The sequence below is a fragment of the Centrocercus urophasianus genome, unplaced genomic scaffold (assembly GCF_019232065.1).
Source record: "Centrocercus urophasianus isolate 14NV4802_14NV808 unplaced genomic scaffold, USGS_Curo_1.0 seq_12, whole genome shotgun sequence".
In the NCBI taxonomy this organism is placed as follows: domain Eukaryota; kingdom Metazoa; phylum Chordata; class Aves; order Galliformes; family Phasianidae; genus Centrocercus; species Centrocercus urophasianus.
Genome location: NW_024884364.1, coordinates 27244844 through 27261844, shown reverse-complemented (window position 1 = coordinate 27261844; position 17001 = coordinate 27244844).

The window sequence follows — 17001 nt, the reverse complement described above, 5'->3', positions numbered from 1 at the left end:
AGGAGACTCCAGTGTTGTGCAAAAAGCACACCACAGAAGAGATTTTCAGACCAGGGAAGAGGTTTCTTTGGTGCGTTGATTGCATGTCAATATGCAGTGATAGAACAAGAAGAAACGGCCTCAAGTTGCACCAGGGGAGGTTCAGGTAGGATATCACGAAAAATTTCTTCTCCAGAAGAGTGGTGGGGCACTGGCACAGGTTCCCGGGGAGGTGGTGGAGTCACTGTCCCTGAAAGTGTTCAAGAGATGGTTAGATGTTGTACTAAGGGACATGGTTTAGTGGGAAAATATTGGTGTTAGGTGAATCGTTGGACTAGATGATATTGAAGGCCTTTTCCAGCCTTGATGGTTCTATGATTCTATGTCCACTGAGTCATTAGCAATAATGGCCCAGCTACAGAATAGAGTAAAATTTCCTGTGCAGATGATCTTTGATCAAATGGAGGGAGAAAAACCAATGCTTCTGGAAAACCCAAAGGCATATTTAACCAAGGTAATGAACCACTTCATGAAGGAAGCTTGAAGTTTTTTCAGATATTATTTGATTTTGTTATCCTGATATGTATAGTTGTACCTGAAGGAAGCCAGCATCAATTATTGATCACGATGCTCTAGGCACTTGGCATGACTAAGGTCAGACTATATGCGGGGACAATGTGTAATCAAAACAAGATCACTCTTGGGCAGGAAAGGGCTAAGTGACTTCAGTAGGGTAGCACCTCAGTCACTGAGTGACATTATGAATTACCTAATACAGGCGGCTTGCAGCCTTGTGGAAGCACCTGTCAGGCTTGGCTGGGCATGGATTCCCTCAACTAGAATACACTTGTCAGGATAATGATCCATTATTCAGAAAACAGCCAATCACAATTTATTTCAGAACAACATGGTAAATTATATGAAAAATTCCAAGGTAGTGACTCATGCAAAATTGTGTGTTTAGGAGAACACTGATTAGAAATTTTGCATGAATTAGTGGAAGTTTTCTTGACTGATAAGTGAAAATAAGAACATAACATAACAATGCATGTACTGGAACAACTCCATATAAATGGGCATATTGATTCCAATAGGGTTGCATACCTAAACATTTACAGAAAGATGATATAGAGACATAATTATCATATTTACCCATGTAAGAATAAATTCTGCCACTGTAGGCTACAGTGAATAGCACTGTACCACTGCAAGCAGTTCTAAATAGGTAGCGCTGTGCAGTGCAAGAGTGATAGTTTTGCAAGGGAGGGAAAGAAAATACCTTTTTAACCTCATATTATCCTTTTACACTCTGAGTCATTAAAATTATTTTTTCTTATAAACTTCTTTGCTAGTAGAGGAATATATGGGCAAATACTCCCTCTGACAATCAGTGTGTTTTGGAGCAAACTCAAAACATACATGTTATTCAAACTTGCCTTTCCCTGACTCCTACTGAATGACTTGCCCCCAAAAGAAAACATTTGACTCTTCTTAAAACTGTAGTCAATGGTGAGATTCTTGTCAAGCACTGCAGGCCAAGTGCATTCCTCAAGTTAATTGTAAATCACACTGTGATGCGTTATGCAAAAATAAGATTCTGTATCAGTAGTTTTCAACCTGCAGCCCACCACTGAATAAAGAACAAGAGTCTATTGTCAGTAGATTAAATTTATTACATTGCATCCCTTCCTCCAATGGAAAAAAAAAAGTATGGGATTCATAAATCAGAAAAGATTCAACAACACTTCTATGTTTAAAAAAGTTGCATTTTGGGTTCACTTGAAGATTAGTTTAACTGTTGACCATATAAATAATTTTCTTTAAGTTTTATAGGATACACTAGGTGAAAGTTAAGAGGAATAAAAGTGAAGTAGAAAGAACAGATGAATTTCATAAAGGTGAGGATTACTTCATGCCCACATATCTAGGTTTTCCTCCTATGGAATTGAAGTTGCATTAAAAGGATGATTCACGCTCTGATGTGGTAGTAGAGAAGTATCAGGATTGTATTCCTTAACAATGAAGAATGAGTTGCTCACAGGTCCTGCAGTTTAGATTTAGAAGAATATGCATCTTGCTGTAACAGTTAAGATACCAATTCATTCAGTATAATTCACTTTCACTCAAATACTTTGGTAGCTAATCTGATTCAGACAGTGTGTCATTCTATTTCTCAATAATTTTATTTCAGTTAACCACATTTCACTAGTCAGTATTTGTTTTTGCAACCATAATGATGAAATATGTTTATTGGCTACAAATACAGAAATTCTAAGCAGGTGTCTAGTTTTGTCAAATTTCAGTAAATCAAAATATCTCTCATCCATGCTACTAATAATTGAATTTTAAACAACATAAACTTTTTTTTTTTTTTTTGTCCAACACCAAATCATAAATCTCTCAGTTTGGAACTAGCCAAGAACATTGGAAAATATTCATCTGCACTTCAATGTGTCTTCTAGTGTTTTGCTATTTTTTTTTTTCTGTTTTCTTTTTTGTTTGTTTGTTTGGTTTTTTTTGTGTGTGTGTTTTTGTTTGTTTGTTTGTTTATTTCCAGAAGATTATGGTCAGAGAGCAACTAACTAGTTTTCCTTTGCTGGTCATACCTCCATGCTCTTTGATGCTTTTTGTTATAGGATGATACCATTGTAATCTGTTATGACACTATTGTGACAGTGACATCAGATACTTAGTGACAGTGAGAACATATACTTAGGAAACATCTTTTGGTTAATTTATATATATATATATATATTATGGTGTGTGTGTGTGTGGTGTGTGTGTGTGTGTGTGTGAAAATGTCCTTATAAGCCTGCGTATTATGTTCTAGCAAAGGCTAATTACATTAGAAAATTCAATTATCCTTTCTGTTACAGCAAATGTCAAAAATGGACACTGATTTTGCTTTTATTTTCAGTTTTGAATACACTGCCTCTGTTGTTCTTTGATTGTATGTCTTTTTACTTCCTCCTATCTTTTCAAAGTAATCACAGAACCATGAAAACTGTTTTTTTACATTTCTGTTACCTATTTCCGTATTGCAGAATGTTTTACAAGACACTTTTAAGGACTGTTATAAAGAACTATTTACCTTAAAAATGTGTTTCAAACAAGTGAACATTTTGCTCCACCCCTATATGTACATGATCCAACAACTCACAAAGTATTTGGAAACAGAGTATTCATAAACCTCCGGTGATTATCTCAACTGATCCCTTCTTATTCCTGTTGCACACATTAGATGTATTTGGATCAAAACAAGTCAATTTGAGGAAAAAATAAGACAACAAATATCAGTACAATTTTCCCTCCCTTCCTTCCTTCCTTCCTTCCTTCCTTCCTTCCTTCCTTCCTTCCTTCCTTCCTTCCTCCCTTCCTCCCTTCCTCCCTTCCTCCCTTCCTCCCTTCCACAAAAAGATATCTTGCTTTTAATACCTTGCTTTTGAATCTGATTCTTGTGGAGAAAGCTAACTTGTTTTGCTTTGGTACAATCTGGCATTTTTGACTGTTTTCTTCTCATAACATTAAATGTGCTTTATTAATATGCAAGAATTTTAATTTTTCAACATGGTACATGGTTTATTATATCACCTGATTACCCAAGCTTTTGTGTTTTTTGGTATTACACTCTTCCTTAAGCTAGCATGTCATTTTGTTAAGAAATATTATTGTGACGCTGATCACGGCTTTTCTTTTCTTTTCTTTTTTTTTGTTAGCATATCAAATGATATTTGTTCCTGCAGTGGGGCTTGGAACGCCTCCATTCTAAACTCCTTCCATCTTGGAAACTGGATATTTATATGTACTCTGTTTTTCATGACTTAATCAGCTTTTAATCTATAACAGCATTCCACCCCATGGCTACAGATGTTTTGAACTGCCTCAAGTGGAAATGTCCATATAATCAAAATTCTAGATATTTAATATCTCTCTTGCCTTCAGCAGCCTTTCTCAATAGCATTACTGATGACAGAAATTTGGCTTAGAATCAGGAATATGTACTGAATTCTCAGAAGGAAATCTTTATTAAAAAGGGGGGAAACTCTGTGACAGAGATCATCTCACTGATATGTTTATAACCTATAATGCTTCTTTATTTCTTTTTTATTCTCTTACTTCATTTTACAAAGTTCAGAACATAGGCTATACCATCTCTTATGCCATCTCTTTTCAGTTCTCAGCAAAACTCTGCAAAATGACTAAGAAATAGGCCTATTATTAAGATAGCTCATGCCTGGTAGAAAGCACAAAGTGAGCACATGGCAGGGTGATTATGCACAAGACTATAGAAACCTCTTCTTGCAAGGAAATTCTCAGTAATGAAAAGAAACCCAAATGCTCTAGTTAGTACATTTTGTGAGTGAAAAGTTTTATTTACCATACTCACCAATTACTGTTACCTGGCCCATGTCTACTTCCATGATATGATGATGAGACAACGATTACAATTTTTTTGTGAAGTTTAACATTCTCATAGTACAGGGTTTTTTTGAGTAAATATTGGCTACATCATTGAACTGTTTCCTTATGGGATGTGGCATAGTGGGTTAATACAGAAATATTTCTTATCTCCCAAATCAAATTTGCGAAATTATCCTGGCTATTGGAGTTTGTATTTATGAACAAATCAGATGAATTCTTGTTCTTTAGAGTCAAGAAGATTTTTAAATGACGACATACTAGGAGCACATTTAAAAACAGAATCATCCAGTTATGAACTTGAGGTTTTTTTTATGAACACTGATTAGTCTCCAGCATACACAGCATTAAAGAAAGTTCTTTAGCTATAGCTTAGCTCAGTTGTACATTAGGAAAATCTGCAAATAAAATGTTACTGGGAATAGAGATTGCTTCAAAAATAATTATTTGGTATAACTGACTGCCACCTGCACAAATGACACATTGAAAATTGAAGAGGAGTTTGTGGCAGTGACAAAAGTAAGATCCTGTAAGTAATGTGAAAGTGGCATGAAGTCCTAAAATATTTCAGAATTTTTTCGTGTATTGGTAACATTTCTGCATTTCTATCTGCTCAGTTATCATCAGAGTCCACACAAATGTTTTTTCACAGCTTCAAATGAGCCTTTGAGAAAGCATTGCTTACATCTAACCAAATGAAGGGAGAAGTGAGAGAACTCTCCACACTGTTATGGTAGGTATCTATGACTAGTACTCTTTGTCCTAATCCTTCAATTTAGTAATCTCAGCCCTGTTTCAGTTGGTTTATTTATCTTTTCTTACAGAGCTATTGAAATGGATCTAGGTTTAGTACAGTGTCTGTTTATAATTTCAGCTCGGTTTTGATTTTTGGCAACTCAATCTGAAGAGTTTTGGAAACATAGGAGAAATATACGTAAGGGAGGGAAGCATCCCCTTTTCCCAACCACACAGAATGGAACAACACATAACATAGACACAACCATCAGCTGATATAAATTGTTGTGTCTGCATCAAAGTTCTTGGTGAGACCATAAATTTATTATCTGAACTGTTCTTCCTCTGTGTTTCCTGTTAGTAAATATATTAAAAATGTCATTAAAAAATACTTCAAAATGATGTTCAAAATAGAAATGACATGCCCACGGAACTGACTGCAACATACTGAAGGAACTACATTTGTTATTAAAATCTCATTGAAAAGATAAGATGCCAGCAAAATATCTGGAAGAATGTCTTTTTTTCTCTCCTCAGAAATATTATGAAATACTTACTGAAACAGTCCATTTGTTAGATCTCAAAAGGGAAATTTCATTTCTCTGTCTCTCCATAGTACCTTCCATTTCAAGTATTGCATGCTTCTTTTATTTATTTTCCTTTTGTATCATAAAACTCAACTGTCACTAGTTATGTTTTGTTAGGATACAAAATAGCTCATTCAGCAATTGTTTTTCATTCACACCTTGCATTTAAAAAGAAAAAAAACGCTAAAGTAGGAAGTGCAGCTGAGGACAAGCAATATAATCTGACTTACTTGTATTGTATTTGACTCTATGGAAACTGGCACAATTAATGACTTAAGCTGCACTTCATCTTAAGTAAAGATGGCAGAATTTGAGTACTTTTAAGAGAAAGAGAAATGAAACTGGAAAGAGTTTACTTATGAGCACAGCATTTTGAAAATAGAGGCTACAGTAGATTTTCCTCTAGTTTTGAAAAATATTTAGCCTGGAAGAAACAACAGACATACAGTTTCCTAGCTTAGGGAATGCCAATCTTAAGGCATAATGAAAATTCTCCAGAGCTTATTATTTCATAAAGGAGATAGTAATTATTTAATAAGGTATCTTCTTAGACATCAGTACCAAAGTAAGTAGTATGACTCCTCTGTCCTATCTGTTTTAAATGTATATTTTCCTACATTTAGAGGTAATTCTTAAAGATCTTTCTTCTTTTGTACTGAGGAATTCCAAGAAATTATATATTGCACTGATTTAAAGGAGTAGCATCCAGATCTTTATTGATCTCATGTTGAGCGTTGGCTGTTTCCAGAAACCACTGACTTTAGTAAGTGAAAATACTTATTTATGGGGAAATATAAGATGCTGAGTGTTGTCACCTGTACTTTTACAACCCACAGAATTCCCAGCAAGTCAGTGGAGACACTGAATTTGTGGCAAGGCCCAAGTTGTACTTGCATTCAGTGAAGAGCCCCAGAAGTGTGGATATCTCATGTAATAATCTTGTTTCTGATAGTGACTCATGGCATGCATGTAGACAACTCATGTAATCTCTTAAGCTTTGTGTTCACTTAAAATAAGGGAAATATGTTGTATATAGATAAATACATGTTTGGATGAAATGATGCTGAGAGTTTTTGGTTCTTGGATTTGTTGCTTTTTTTTTGAAATTTAAGTATCTTTTGTGATCAGGATTGTATTTATCAATGGAATGAATACTGGTTTCCATGCTGTTCCAGCCTCTCAAGAGTAATTTCCCAGTAACATGGCATTTGTATCTCTACTGGGTGGAACTGTCTCTCTTAATGCAAAGCCCTATTACTTTTTCCTCTGAAGGAAAACTGCTGTTACTTTTTCCTTTTTCTCTTTTTTTTTTCTTTTTTTTTTTTTTTTTTTTTCTCTACTTTTTCTTGACATTTATTTCTCCCTCTTCACTTTGCCTTTGGACAAAGAATGCTATGAAAACCCATTGTTTTTAGAATATCTTTTGTGCATTTGCCATCCATCTTACTCTGAAGTGCAGGTATGTCTTGATGTTGTTTAATACAATGGAAAATAACTTTCTGATCCTTTGCAGCACATGCTGTTTTTTATTACATGGGGAAGAACAGCAAATCAAAGAATTATTCCATCACTTATTTGTAACTTTGTCTTAGAGTCATTTGATTCACTTTGTCAATTCACTTGCTGCTAATTGAGGATTTTCCATTTGAATATATCTCATACATTTGATGGAAGGCCAGTATTAGCGCTATCACAATCACAGATTTAGGGATTTACAGTCTTCTCTGGGCATTTAGTTCACTTAATCCATTTTTACAGTAGCTTTTATCTTACTCTCAGCTGGTCTCCAAGCATAAAAACATGATGTAATAGCTGAGTGCACACACTGTCAATGATCTCTACTTCCAATCTTTTCTCATTGGGCTAACAGGGTACCTTGTAGCTAAACAAAACTCAGAAATTCAGCTTTTTATTTTATTTTTATTATTTTTTAAGCAAACCCTGTAATGATAAGTTGATTTAAAAAAATGCAACTTGAAAATGCATTCTCGTATAAATTTCTGATTTGAGTTAGTTAGAAGAATGCAGCATCAGCATAGTCAGACCCTTGAAAGTGGATGAATGCCATAGGTAAGTCTACCAAACAAAGATTAATTTGTACTCTTTATGCATAATTTTTTTTTGTACTTTAATTATTAAATTCCTGTTCACTGGGAGAAAAGAACAAAAACATTTTGTCTTTTGCTTTCACGCGGAGCCCTTTACTAGCTCTAGGAATAAAATCCTTACAGTTACAATGAGAAACCTCTATTAATGTCAACTATATTAATATATACCTGCATATAAATATGTATATGCTTTAAGTATGTATTGTTGTTCTTACATATGATTATTCTTAAACAAATGAACAAGCCTTCCATTAAAATTCACATTATTAGACTGGAAATAATCTATTAAAGATGTTACCTGACTATGTGCCAAGAAGTCGAATGAAGATGATGGCCTTGAGTGGCTGGAGCAAGTGTACTGTGCATATATGCCAAAGCAAAGCTGTTCTAAACAATTTAGAGTTTCTTAATAGCCTTCTGAATATTGTTATATGAATCTGGAGTGACCATGTCCAATTACAAAAGAGAAGGAAGAATCTATGCACTATGTCCCTAGTCAAGAAGATAGCAGGTTCTAAAGGCTCATTGTAAGTAATGTGAATATTGTCATATATTTTTACAGTATATTTTGTTTCTTATGTTTTATATTAAGTCACTATTTACAATTAAATTCGTATTGCAATAAAAACAACTTTTAAAGACTTAGATTTAACCAATAGAGTTTCCCATGTGCAAAATGAAATGCTCCATTAAAAAATGTAATAAAGTGAAACTAAGGCAGAAGGGAGGCTAGAACTGACATTATGTCAGCCTCAAAAGGTCTGTGGTGCATTGAAGGCTCTGTGTTTTAAGTGTCAGGTTTGCTTTATTCATCTTGATCGAGGTTTTCCTTACACTGGAATGGAAAAATAGTATACAAAAATTTTAAAAACTATGAGTAAGATAACAGCTTCAACCCCAGATTAGAATTTACACAGATCCACTCTTATGCTTGGTCTATTTCCCACTGACATCACTTGGCCTTTGTAGAGGCAAATAAGGTGGTGCAAAACTGGAGCTTAACTAGGAAATTAGGGCTCACTCAGCCACGCTTTATGAATTTTCATTTAAAAAAATTCAACTGGCAATTTTTCAATTTTTAACAATTTTTTTATGGCAGAATAGTCTTTGAGGTTTTACTGGCAAAGGGTAATAATTTCTTTTTCAGCAGTGTATTAGAAAGCATAAGAAGTTAGAAAGGTAGCTTGATTAATGGATGATGATAGAATTGTAGTTTCTTCTCTTCTGTGGTAGGAAATATTATGTGAATGGTAAATAGTGAATAGAATGTTCGTTAATGTGAATAAAAGCATGGCTTTTACCAAGGTTCAGAAACTTGAGCAGAAACTTCCTTATACCCACACATAAATATCATCATTTGAGAGGTGATTACTGAAAAATGTGTTAGAAGCATCTGCAGTAGATTGCTATAGTAGCTTGACAACTTAAAATGAACTTTTGGTCATGAAGAGTAAAAGCAGCAGAACAAACTTAAGTCATAGCTTTTCTGCAGTTTCTGGAATATCAAACAGCCTATTGTGCATAGTGATTGTTTGAGAGGTTTATTTTTTGCTCATAATTCAAATTTAAGAGGTAAGAGGAAAACATTTAGCAGGGTTTAGTCTTGTTCATTACAATATCTAATGTGCATGCAGAAGGAATGCTACTGGGTTTTGATGGATGAAATGGTTGGAAACATAAGGTCTGTTGAATAAGGAATTCATTGTTTACAGAAAGTTCTTTATCTGCATGGAAAAAAAACAAACAAACGTGAATTCTTGTGTGAAAGAAAAGTCATAAATAGTTAAAAAGTCATATATAGTTTGCTTGTAAACATTAGTCATTTTTGAATTCTACAGCAATATACTTGTTCAGATCTTGAAACAGCAGTCAAACATGGATTAGCAGCCCCAGAAGCATGTATTATATTAATTTAAATAAACTGGGGAAAAAAAGATTGTATATTATGTTTACTATTACATAGCTCTGTCAAATGCATTGGCATTAAAACTGCTCTAAAATTTATAGATTTACAAAACCCATACTCTCCCAACGCTTTCCAACCTAACATGTTATACGATGAGAAAAAAAAAAAAAAAAGGCTATCAAAACACTCAAAAAACAGGGTGGGGAAAAGACTATAGCATGCAGGCATCTGTCCAAAGCAGATATTTTGATCAAACATGTGATCCCTACAGGCAGAGAGATAGGTCACAAAATCTTCCTCATGCATGTAATTTACTTTGCAAAGCAAGATTTATGATTCTGTTGCCTTCTCCCCTAACAAGATAATTCCTGTGAACATATCAGGTTTGTGGATGAAGCAAGATCACAGCACAAACAAATTTCAGTGCTCTGCTCTTGTGCCAGGTGAGAGTTGACCCTAGAGACTCAGCTTCTCTACGAGCAATATAGACGTACACACTGCTTCACTTATATGAGTTTCAGATCAAACTATGGCCAACATGGTCGTTGCAGTGTTCTTTATTTTGTATAAACTTATATATGAGTATTTGTTAACACTGAGCTGATCCCTCCTTATAGCATCAGAGTCTTGTGATTTGCTTTCAGGGAGGCAACTTGCATAGAGACACGGGTCAGTACAATGCAGTTTTAATATTCAACAGTTCCTGTTTTGCCCTGTATTTACATGATTTTCAAGTTCTGGAAAAGGAATTGTTAAACTATAGGGACCCGAACATGTTCTGACAGATGTCTTAGCCTCGCAGGCTTGCCTTGTCACTTCTCTCATTCACACACTCCATGGTCTCATAGCCTTTTTTTGAATTATTACTTAAAACTTAATATTCGCTCCCAGTCATGAGTTTCAGATAAAAGTACTGCAGGGTTTCAAAAGAAAATAATATTCCAATTAACTTTCATTTTCATTTTACCTCCTGTAATATGTCTTAGCAAGTTAATTAGAACGTTATTTCAAAGGCAAAGTGGAATTTTCTTGCTCTTCCAACTATTCATATACATTTAGCAGACTCTAAAGCCTTCTTAACATCATGCTAATATCTGAATTGATTCTTGATAGCATTAATTTCACTACTTATTATAATAAAAGAAACTCACTTTGGTGTAGGCTTGCCAATGTATGTAAGTAGATCAAGAAAGGAAAAGAACATCTGCTTTTCTGAATATTTTTGTTTTATTCATGTCAATTCATATCTACTTATGCCTTTCACCCTCACTGTGACCTCTGTTAATGTCTAATTGTCACTCTACACTTAAGATAGTAATTATTTACCTCTTATTAACTTCATACAAACACATCATCAGCTTTTGTCACAATAAAATCATTTCCACATAATCCTTTTCATACATGAGTTTCTCAGGAGAATAGAGGGCAGATGTAGAAAAATCAGTAGTAGCATTTGCCATTGAAGGAATGAACCTTTAGTTGCTTAACACTTATACTGAATTAATTGGTTGTTTTACCACGTCTTTTACAATTGCAGAGGGGCATTAGGTACCTCAGGATAGAATGAAATACCTCACAAATAGAAAGAAAGTATGTGTGGAACTTACCCCTGGGAAATGCTGAATTCAGCAAGAGGGTTCACCTCTCACCAGAAACCAGTACTCTATCTTGTATCATAGAGAGTACAGATTTCTCCAGTAGAATAAGGTTATACATTTTATTCTGAAAATAGCCCATTTTCAAGGTGTCACGTGACTATGCGAATGCTTAATAAACATGGGATGGGGACAGATAGAAGAAATTAGATCAAACTGACATATAAATTAATATAAAGCAAAACAGAAGTCTGCAAATGAATTTTCAGTGAAATCCTCTAGTTTTCCTAGAGCAGCTGTCATCAGTTCTGCCAAATGCAACTTTTTTTCCCAATAATTTAGAGATGCTAGTATATGCTGTAACTTTAAATATTTTTTTTCATTTTAGAAAAACAGAATAATAGCACAGCTTTTGTAGACAGTTTTATCAAAAGCATGCTAATTATTGTTCTGGAATTAATGGATTTTTGACGAGGTTTGGAGGTCAGCTGATTCTTGCTCATGTGATTAGGTGAATTTAGCCATTCGATAAGTGCTCTGTACAAACATGCCAGTACCCAAAACACTCTTTTCCTTCCAATTCCACAGGAAAAAAAGAAAAAGAGTGGTGACATTCAGTCAGAATGAGAAAAAAAACCTAACAGCTTCAGGAAAAAAAAAGGTTTTCGGAGAGAGTTGATGGCCTAATATACAAAGAAAAGTTATGAGGAAGTTTTTCACAGTAGAGAACAAAAGCTTTCAAAAGTTCACGTTAGAGGGGAGAGTGTGCTCTGGTCCTTTCTAGACTGTTGCCTTATGAAACTGAGATGCTGAAGCTGGTAACTATTGAAAATGAAAGCAGCTAGAATTGAATCTTCTAGGAAAAGTTATTATGAAGATAAGAATGTGAGGAAAAGTGACATATTGAGGGGAAAAAACCACAAAACTTAGTTAAATCTACCACTTTAAGTAGTGTCACTGGTAGCTTGTGAAGGTAGTAACTGTATGTAACCTACTCACAAAATTATCCTCAGGTGAAATTTATTGATCAGAGATCTCTTCCTTGCTCTTCTTCATAACTGTGTTTTGTAGTAAAGAAGAGATATTTCTCAGGCATTCCTTTATTGTAAGAATATTTTATCTTATTCACCATGAAGATCAAGGGAACAGCCTAAAACAGAGAAAAAAATGGAAGGTGAATTTCTGAACTCCAGGAAGGTGAATTATTGTTATTAGTAACAATTAAGTTTCTCAAAATAGTCTCTTTTTATAAAATAGTCAATCAGGTTATGCCCTCTTATTATATAGGTAATGAGGCTTATCTTCATTAGCATATGGCAGAGGTTAAAATGGGAGCAAGGGAATCAGGTTTCTATTTTCCTCTTTTTCCATAAACACTTAATTGGCAGAAAGTTTAATGAAGTAGTAACTTTAATCTCTCCAATTCATCCTTTAGAAAAATAAAAGATCAATGTAGCAAGGTAAATTGGCAAGGTTTCTTTTAGCAAGTGATACAGAAAAGCTGAAACTGGCCACATCACAAGCAGAAAGAGAAACTGGTTGAATGACAGTATGTCTTCCAAAATCCTATTAAACTTGCACTTTGATAGTTATACTTTTTTGTTGTTAGTAACAAAACTCCAAAAGTATGAACTACAACTAAAAATAATAGGGCATGGTGAAATCATTTTAGAATCAAAAAAAGTAATTTTTTTACATAGATATAAAAATGTAGCTTTGTAAAAGATATTTTGTGATGTGCTGGTTGTAAAACTGAACTTAAATAGAAGCCACAAGTAAAAGAAGATTTCAAACAGGTATTTTCTGCTCCTAAATAACATCCCCAGATTAACTTCAGTGAGGAGATTCTAGGGTTCATGATCTGTGGCACTGCCTTTAAAATGATTGTGTTAAAGCTGGGAGTTGTTCATATCCTCACTCGTACCTTAAATTCCCTTTGAGTTTTGATTATCTGCTGCCTGTAAAAAAAATAGAAATCGGAAGAATTAGAATTAGAAATCTTAGAAATAACAAGATTTTTAATGGCAGCAGTCCACTACTTACCAATAGGAGAAGAAACATTTGGCTGATTTGAATGTGTGGTGTACTTCAAAAGAGATTACAGAGGACTTCAGACTTGCCTGTATTCTCATACGTTAGTTGCACAGAGCAAATACAAACATACAAACATTTGGAAGTAAAGCATCCTGACTGCACAGGATATCTTCAATGAATGTCTTGGCCACTTTCCTCTCTCCTTGTAATGACATCAAGGAAATAGCATTGCTCTTGGAGAGTCTATTTTTTTGTGAAGTTTGTGGTTTGGAACAGAATTGTGCACTCAAGTGAGAGCTAATAGCAGTGAGTGATGATAACATTTTACATAACTTAAAAACAAATGGAATTACAAAAGGATATGAACTAATGATGCAGAGGAGAAGAGGGTGGAGAAAAGGAAGTTGTGTAGACAAAAATTAAAACTTACATAAGAGGTCTGTCCTGGATCAGTTCAATCTAGTTCACGGTCATATTTTCAGCACTGGTTAATACTAAATGCCTAAGAAAGTGTATATGCAAACCTGGGATGCAGAGATTATTTCACATCTGGAATTGCTTTCTCAACTTTAAACAGCTAACATGAATAGACCCTTATGAATTAGAAGTTGCATTTGGATCAAAATATTTGGTAGCTACTGGTTGACCCATTCTCTACAAGTCTAAATCTATGAATCTTTTTGTAATGTTTGCTGCAGCATGTTGTGAAGGTCATAAATTCTGCAAGCTGTTTACATGAGTAGGGATGTCTTTGTTCCAAGTTGAAGAATGTTGTTACATTTCTACCCTTCTATTATTGTGATAACGACAAGAAGGGTCTATTTGTGTGTATAAAGGCTTGTGTGTACGTTTAACATGTTAGAATAAATGATTCTCTGTGTGTGTAGGATGTTAGACAAAAATGTTTCTGTCCCATGCTTTTTGGTTATTTCATTTGGGAAAATCTATAACATTGCTTAAATTCTTTTATTTGCTTTTATTCTTACATTTCAGAATGCATATTCATGATTATGTATGTTGCAATGCAGTCAGACATTTGAAAATGTTTTTATTGGCCTTGATATTGAAACCTACTACAGAAGCTACAGTTGATGGCACCTTACCATGCAAAGTACTTTCTTTGACAGTTTTAAATCTCCCTTGTCAATCTTACAGAGCCAGCTTTTGTAGAGCAGTCTGAATAATATTAAGGAAATATTCTGGCATAATGTGAAGGTTTCTTGAAGAGTGCAGTAGAGGTTTGCAGTTAGGATTTACGTAAGAGTTTTCTTATGAGAACCATGAGTAGAACAGTCAACTATGTTTTACTGACTGATCTGCACTGTTCTTCAAGAAGATAAATGATTTTTTATATTGGTCCATGCTGGGGGACATTTGGTAAAACTGTTAGCTGTTTTCTCCCTTACATTTTGCTGAAAGATATTTCTATATTGAACTATCATGTTATATCTACAGAGTGGCATGCTTGGAATCCACATTCACCAATGTTCATTGTGATCTTTCCAGGCTTGCTGGTGCAGTAAAGATTTCTGAATTAGGCTATTTCAGGCCAAAGATTTGTATCCGCAAATAGAGTGATGATGAATGCTATGATATATATCAGACATATGACTTATCAGGTTATTTAATCTGAAAGTATTTAGTCTCTATAAAGGCTTTTGAGTACTCAAATAGGAACAACATTGCAATAGTCTTATGAAGGTTTTTAGTGAACCACTTATTGTGTTAATTTACTTTGAATAGCTGCATAATAGGTAGTGGATTGTATTTGTGGACTGCTTCGTCTATGGACTCACCAGTAAACAACGCATGCTGTCCATTTCTGACTACCGTTGAACACAGGTAAACAGCAGATATAGGTAAAGAAAAGTAAAACCTATTAAAGAATATACTTAAAGAAGTCCTGGCCCTAGATGTGCACAATTTAGAGTATTAGTAATGGTGTACTTAGATCATGGTTTCACATTTGTTGGCAGATATAAAAAAGACATAATTCAACATATAATCCCTAAACTTTCAACACTTTTTTTTTAATATTGATACATTGATTCTTACTTGCATAGGTAAATTTAATCTGAAGAACTGCAGCTCATGGAAATGACCTATGGTTCAGGGAAAAAGCATGCAGAGAAAGCAGCATCAGCTTTTACAAACTGATTGAAGCCACCATTCGTCACCCTACTCTGTGCCACTCAAGGGTGGGAGAAGGAGGAGTCAGGGATGAAGGAGAGAAGTTGGGCCTGGGAGAAAGCTCCTGAGGGTAGATGATGTTTTATTTTGTTATGATTAGTGATCTGTATTTATGATTAATAAATTCATTTGAGACTGTTCTGACTATGCAGGTAAAGTGATAACACTGCAAGGTGTTATCCGGATTGTACTTGACTTGGAAGTCGAGCAACTACCTCTCACTGGAATTCATTAGGATATGATTTAAAAATTATTTTGATGCCTATGTCTTACACTATATTAATAAAAAATAATCTCTTATACATCCAATCCTATTAAAAAAATGAACTTTGCTCTTAAAAACTTTTTCCTTTTGTTCTTTTAAGAAGTTAATGCTTCTAACATGTCTTCAATTTCTCCCTACTTTTCTTATGAAGCTTTAACTTTGTGGCAGCCCACTGACAGAGCAACCCGTTTCCGTGTGAAAAAAAATATTTTGGCACTGATAAGGTTGACTAACTCTGTGACTGCAGCATTTCCCTTCAAAATGCCAGTTGCAGGCTGTCATGGATGTTGTGTAGCTTTTGTTGTAAGCAGCACTCTCAGGTTTCCTTTTTGTCTGCTGCTATCATCCTGGGCCTTTGGGAAGATAACTGAAAAATGGTTGTCCTTTTGTTCTGAGCATATTATACTATATTTCGTACTGCTTTGAAAGAAGCCTCAAGTTTGGAGGTTTTAGGGGGAATGTCAGAATTCATAGAATCATAGAAGGTGGCTCATAGTCTTCCCTGCACACTAAAGAAAGAGTGAGCAATAGACATTATATAGAGAAAAATAAGACTGGTGGTTGAAAAATATTAGTAATGGATAACAATGTGGGAGTAGAATAACAGAACAAAATTAAGGTATAAAATACTGATAAATACGCTATTATTTGACTGTGTACAATTCAGTTTTTTCATTGCTGCTGTTTTGTTTTGTTTTTTTTTTTTTCCTCAATATCTATTTAAAACATATTTCTTTTCCATATGGTGCCTTTAGTGGCTTATTAGAAGTGTTTAAAAACTTCCAAAACATTCAACGTGCATGAAAACAGCATTTCCAGTCCTCTCTGAGACAGTATTACTGAAAACCTTATCAGAAAGTCTGTTTTCTTAAGACCTCCAGAACATTCCAGACGAACAATTTGTTTATTAGTTAGGATGAGATTCAGATAAGAACACATTCTAAGATATTTCTGCTAACAGGACTGATATGTTTTGCAGTTTGACTGTTGCTGAAGTGCTCTGTATGAAGATTAAAAAAAAGAAAAAAAAGCTAATGTTTCTGTGCGAATGCTTGTAGGTTTTTTCTGATGTAATTTTTTTTTTTTTTCAATACAGTATTTCTGCAAGTCATTTTTCTGAATGAACAAAAACACCTATTATATATATATTTTTTAACATTTCTAAAATGAAAGGAATGCAGAG